Genomic DNA, 6,858 nt, shown 5'->3' on the forward strand with positions numbered 1-6,858 from the left:
GTGAGAAGGAATCCTCCCAGCAGGCTGCCTTTGAATCAGAAGGTCAGCTGTCTCCAATGTACTGGATTCCCCCTTCTGGGACTCACCAGGCCTTTAGAGTAACGTCAGCCAAATTTAAAACATGCTCTAGGGCTGGAGAGATGGCTCAGAGGTTAAGAGCATTGCCTGTTCTTCCAAAGGTCCTGAGTTCAATTCCCAGCAACCACATGGTTGCTCACAACCATCTGTAATGGGGTCTGGTGCCCTCTTCTGGTGTGCAGGTATACACACAGACAGAATATTGTATACATAAGAAATAAATAAAATAAATATTAAAAAAAAAGTTAAAAAAAAACATGCTCTAATCCTGAACCTCCTCTCTCTCCAAATAAATTAATAGAACTGGTTTTCTAGTTGAAATGTCGAAGACCTAGGCCATGAAGTTCAGTGACAAACTTGTGGTACTCGTTGAAAAGTATTGTGCCACCTTTCATTACGTGCCAAGGAAACTTGCTATGGAAATGGAGCAGGACGAAGAGTTATTTGATCTAAGCAAACGTGATTACCAGGGTGGTGTGTAAGAATCCTCTTGGTGGTAGCCCCTTTGGAAATCATTGTCTTTGGGTATACCCATCTGCAAATAACCACAGGCCCTCAGGCGCGAACAGTTTCAGGTCTTGAGGCGTTTGCTAATATATCCCCTTTCCTCTTAAGATATGTTCTTTCTGGTGTTTATGTGGTCAGCAAAAGGTAGATGATAAATGTTAATGTTTATGAGCTTCTCATCAACTTGAATGAGAAATAAATTTAGTGGTTAACTTTTTATCATTTAGGTGCTTTTGAATTTTTTTTTTCCTTTTCAAGACAGGGTTTCTCTGTCTCTGCCTCCCAAGTGCTGGGATTAAAGGTATACTCCATCACCACCTAGGCTTCTAAAAAAATTTTCTTTTTTCTTTCATTTTTCATAGCTTTCCTGTCTTCTTTTCTTCTTTTTCATTTTCTTTTTTCCTTCCTTTCTTTTTGTTTATTTATTTGTTATGCCCAGATCCATGAAGTCCCCCAAAAATCAACAAGGAGACTGAGCCCCTCCCGTTTGTAAAAGCAAAAAGCCTTTATTTTATGCAAGTTTGCAAACTTGGTCTCTCCACATGTCCAAGGTATTGGAATAAACGAAGAGCCTCGAGCTCAGTTAGAGTTGGGTTTTTATAGCAGTAAAGGTGAGGGTGAGGGGTTTCTGAGGTTTTAGGTCCCCGGATTGGCTGACATTTGTCTAGGGGTGTCCTTGTGAGTGTGCTGGCAGGTGATCTATGTACAACAGTTGGAACGTTAAGCATTTCCTTTGGATGGTCTGTTCTTGGGTGGTGCTCGGGTAATCTCAGTTTGTGGTTCTTCCTGCAGCCAGGATTGCTTCAGGGTTAACTACTGAGACTCAGGCTTCTATTAAACTTACCATGGCTGAGTCCTACTCTGGCAGGTGATAATGGTTGGAAGTAAAGAACTTCCTTTGGGTGGTCTGTTTCTATTTAGTTTATCATGGCTGTCTCCTATATTTTGAGCCAGAGTTTTTCTGTGTAGCCCTGGCTGTCCCAGAACTCACTCTGTAGATCAGGCTGGCCTTGAACTCACAGAGATCCATCCACCTGTGTCTGCCTCCTGAGTACTGGGATAAAGGGCATGCCCCACCAGCTCACAGCTGCTTTTGAACTTCTGTACTAAAATATTCTACTGCAATTTTGAAAATTACCCACCAGTCAAATAATGAGTTTGAGATGTGTACCCTATGATGCGTGGCACAACCATTGGACCAAGGGCAGTCAGACCTGTTCTCTTCAGACTACCAGCTACATGTTTTCTGACAAGATTCTTTTCTCTTTGTCTCCTGAATGTATTTTCCAAACATGTACCTATGGGGTATCCTCTGTGGACTGGCCTCGGGACTAATGATGTAGCCGCTACTTGTATTTCTCAGTCCTTGGCATGTGTAAAATTGGCTGGCACAGCAGATATTCAGCAAGGCACATGGTGGCCTGTAACTCTTTTCACCTCCTCCTGGGAATGGAATGAGTTTCAGGTCCCTAACTCCTAAAGTCAGAGTCTGCGTCACACTCCTTGTGTTTTGTGTTATCGGTGAATTCTCTGCATGCTGTCCTTGAGAGAGGAATCTTAGTTAGCTTATATTTGGAAAGGATTAGGGAAAGGGGTAAGGGTTATTTTTGTTTGTCTGTGTTTAACTCTTTGTTGGAATGAGAACTCTTGGTCTCTGTTCTAAACACTGTAGCAGTTAAGGCCAAAGCAGAAGATAGAATTAAGAAGTTACAGTTCACCAGACCCATCCTGACTTCATTTCATGTATGCCCTGGCAATGCTTAAGCACGCATGGGCAGCCAGTTTATGAAGGTTCTCCAGCTGTTCCTGTCCTGGGCAGTCCTAGATCCTTGTCTGGCATCTAGCATCTAGCATCCTGACTTTCTTCACTCCAACATTTATATTAGTAGTTAGAAAACAGAAAATCTGGACTGGGGAGATGCCTCAGTGACTTTAGGTTCCCAGCACTCACATCAGCGCTGACATAATTCCAGTACCGGGTAAGGAGAGACAGGCAGGCTAATCCCAAGGGCTCACTAGTCAGTCGAGCTGAAACACAAGCTCCAGGTTCTGTGAGAGACTGTGCTTCCAAAAGGACGGTGGATAGGCTAGAGGGGCGCATATGATACCCACTTCTGGCCTTGTGTGGTCCACATCAGAATCCCAGCGCAAGGAAAGTAAATGCAGAAGGATTGGAAAGTCAAAGTCACCCTTAGCTACACAGTAAGGTTGATGCTAACCTGAGCTACGCAAGACCCTCCCAGAAGGAAGGAAAGAAGTAAAGGACAGGAGGAAGGAAGAAAGGGAGGGAGGGAGAGAGGGAGAGAGGGAGGATGGATGGATGGATCTAGGCCAAATTCTAAATTGGACAGAATCTAGGAAAATGTATAAACCAGGATGAGGTCAAATAGGGTGTGTAGTCCCCCTCTGCTGTAAGCTTAGGACCTGAGGTAGCCTTGACGCTTGTCACAGGAAGAATAAGTAGTTAGAGCTTTGGAATTTGAGTTCCACGTGTGGCATCTGGAATGTGGGGAAAGCCTGCTCTAGAAAGACTCCTAGGCAGCTCAGGGAGTTTGCTCTGAGATTAGACGTCATCTAGTACTGCCAAAAGCTAGATCCAGAAAGTCTCGCGAGCATGACTGCTTATACATGAGCTCTGCAAGGATGCACCAATGGATATGCAGATATGCCCGAGTGCGTGGGGAAAAGCTCCTGAGGCCTCAGCCCTACACAAACCAATATAGGAAACAGGCAAGCTGGAAGCAGGAGAGGTTGTCTGATGTCTTCCCCCAGGGAGGAGCACACCAATTGTTTGCCCCACAGAGCAGGTGATTATATTCCTATACACAAACACACGTGCACGCGCGCACATACACACACACACACACACATGCAGTCAATAACAATTTGCGAGAAAGAAGCATGATTTTGAAGAAGAGTGGGGAGGAGTATATGGAAGGGTTTGGAGGAAGAAATAAAGACTTTTGAACAATAAAATGTCATGTGTTTCTGGGATGCTAGGGGAATAGTGTGACCAGAGACAGCATGTACATTCCAAGGCCCAACCCACATACCCCACCCTACTTCCCATCCATCTGGATGTTTGTAGATCTTGTATTAGAATTTAGACTAAACTGCTAAGCATACACATTTCCCTGAACCATGTGAACTGTCGTAGTAATAACTGAATCTGAGGAGGGGATCTTGAGAACACGTGCTTAATTGCTGGTTGGTCAGAAGTACAGGCCACAGCCTGGGACTTGGAATTGGCACCTGAAGTGGGAAGGAGTCTGTAGGACAGAGCCCTCAACCTGTACGGAGGCTCCGATGCTATCTATCTCCAATCTGTAGTTACTGACATTATCTCTGCCCTCTGAGACCTGAGAAGTCAGTTGCTTTTTCCAGTTACAGAACATCCAGATGTTATCTTTAGCAGGCTCTCTAGGTACGTGGGGATTTTCCCAAGCATCTGTCCACCAAAGCATGCTGTGCAATGTGCAGAGTACAGACTATGGGGCTGGAGAGATTTCTCAGTGGTTAAGAACACTGGCTACTCTTACAGGAAACCCAGGTTTCATTCCCAGCATCTATACAGTGGCTCACAGTCACGTGTAACTTCGGTTCCAGGGGACCCAGTGCCTTCTTCTGCCTTCCAAGAGCACATCACGAACACGTCACACAGACATACATGCAGACAAAACACTCATATACTTTTTTTTTTGGTTTTTCGAGACAGGGTTTCTCTGTAGCTTTGGTGCCTGTCCCGGAACTAGCTCTTGTAGACCAGGCTGGCCTCGAACTCACAGAGATCCGCCTGCCTCTGCCTCCAAAGTGCTGGGATTAAAGGCGTGCGCCACCCCCGCCCGGCTACTCATATACATTTTTAAACATATATTTTTTAAAGAGTTTAGACTCTAATGAACTTCAGTTGTGTTATCTCATGCTCCTCCCGTCTTTGCAGCTATCCTTATTACTATTACCCAAGCCTTGTTTCCCCACTCCATGACCCATGATGTCAGTACTGAACATGTGCGAGGTCCTGGGTTCTAACCTTATCACTACACTAAAAAGGCATGGTATTACAATATATGCTTTTTGAGACAAACTCTTGCTATGTAGCCCCGAACTTATTGTGGTTTTTTTTTTTTTTTTTTTTTTTTTTTTTTTTTTTTTTTATTTTCGAGACAGGGTTTCTCTGTGGCTTTGGAGCCTGTTCTGGAACTAGCTCTGTAGACCAGGCTGGTCTCGAACTCACAGAGACCAGGTTGGTCTCAAACTCAGAGAGATTCACCTGCCTTTGCCTCCTGAGCGAGGTCATTAAAGGAGTGTGCCGGGAGTAACTTTTTATTTTTAGTGGTGGTGTTTTTGCATGCTAGGTAAGTACTCCATCACCGAGCTATACCCCCAGCCTATTATATATTCTTTTCCTCTCTCCTTTATTTTTTTTTAATTTTAATGATGTTTCTGTAAAGAAAGCAGAGGTGCCAGATCCCCAGGGGATGGACTTCCAGACAGCTATGCTGCCGGATGGGGCCCTGAGAACTAAAATTGGGGCTTCTTCAAGAGCAGTTTGTGGGCGGTGGTGAGTGGCCAGTGCGGACCGGGCAAACGGGTAGAAGAGACAGGAAATTAGAGATCCTGAAGGGTTGGGTGAGGTATATGAATGACTTAAAGCTACAAATAAAGACTGAGAGAGAACGGTGCCAACTGGGAGCAGGGCAAGGATGTCAATTCCTCCTCCTCCCCACCTGGTCCTCCACCTCCCACTTTTAATCAGGCAAACACAGAGCAGCCCAAACTCAGTAGAGATGAGCAGCAGAATCGAGGAGTCTGCTTACAAGACATTTGCAGAGGGACCAAACTGAAGAAGGTGACCAACATTAAAGATCAGAGTGCTCCTGTCATGGAGAAGCCTAAAGGGAGTGGTGGTGGTGGCTATGGCCCTGGAGCTGCTGCTTTGCACCCAAGGGAGGTCTCTTTCAAGGAGGAGTGCCCAAGCTGCGACCTGTGCGAGCCAAGGATGCTTCAGATACTCGAGCTGGTAAGCCAGCCCTACAAGTCCCCAGTTCTCGAGCTGCTGCTCCGAGGCCTCCAGTGTCTACAGCCAGTGGGCGTCCTCAAGATGATACCGAGAGCAGCCGAGCCTCCCTCCCAGAACTTCCCGGATGCAGAGACCCTCTTCACCCGACCCATATCGTCCCACTACCACTAGCGGTACAGACATGAAACACAGCTCATCTGCTCCTCCCCCACCACCTCCAGGGCACCGTGCCAGTGCGCCCCCTACTCCTCTGCCTGTGCACAATAGCAAAGCTCAGGCCTACAACCGGGAGAAACCCTTATCTCCAACACCTGGACAAAGGCGGCACCCAGTCGAGAAGGACATCCTGCTCCACCCACTGTAAAACCACCTCCTTCCTCTGTGAATATCAGAACCGGACCAAGCGGCCAGTCTCCGGCCCCTCCCCCACCGCCTTACCGGCAGCCTCCTGGGGTCCTCAATGGACCCTCAAGCCCCACTGAGTCAGCCCCTGAGCTGCCACAAAGACACAATTCTTTGCATAGGAAGACACCAGGGCCAGTCAGAGGCCTTGCACCTCCTCCACTCACCTCTGCCTCCCCCTTCTTGTTGAGTAACAGGCCACCTCCCCCAGCCTGAGACCCTCCTAGTAGGGGAGCAGCTCCTCCACTTCCACTACCCATGGTCCGAAATGGTGCCAGGGATGCTCCCCCCACCACCTTACCAAATGCATGAGTCAGAACCTCCGAGCAGAGGAAAACCCCCAGCTCCACCCTTAAGGACGCCAGCTGGGCCACCCTCTCATCCACCACCACCCCTGAGGAATGGCCATAGAGACTCCATCACCACTGTCCGTCCCTTCTTGGATGATTTTTGAGTCCAAGTACTCCTTCCACCCAGTGGAGGACTTTCCTGCTTCAGGAGAATATATGCATCTTCAAAGAGTATACCCCAGCAAAACAAACCGAGCTGCCTGTGGAGCCCTACCTCTACCACCCATTCTCAGGTGAAGCCTGGCTTGGTCCTGCTCCTCAGGAAAAGGATGGACCTCCTCTTCTCAGATGGTCCCTCAGCCCCTAAAACCTGCATGAGAGCTCCCACAATGTTTGTCCAGTGCAACCAACCCTAAGCATCCTCCTGGCCCAGTTCCATCTATGCATCTCATCTCTGGACTTGGTGACTGGATTCTTTCTGTTGGCAGTAGGCTCTCAAGCCCTGTATCCAGCCCTCTTCCAGCAAGCCCTGCTAAGCCAGAAGAGGAGAAAGCCTCCTTT

At 47.4% G+C, this 6,858-nt stretch overlaps 1 pseudogene; it reads left to right on the forward strand.

Moving 5' to 3' along the window:
- The first annotated feature begins 416 nt into the window (after window positions 1-416).
- LOC121437403 lies at window positions 417-6,594 on the forward strand (annotated as a pseudogene).
- The last annotated feature ends 264 nt before the right edge of the window (window positions 6,595-6,858 follow it).

The sequence above is a fragment of the Microtus oregoni genome, unplaced genomic scaffold (assembly GCF_018167655.1).
Source record: "Microtus oregoni isolate MIOR12 unplaced genomic scaffold, Mior012 000052F_004, whole genome shotgun sequence".
In the NCBI taxonomy this organism is placed as follows: domain Eukaryota; kingdom Metazoa; phylum Chordata; class Mammalia; order Rodentia; family Cricetidae; genus Microtus; species Microtus oregoni.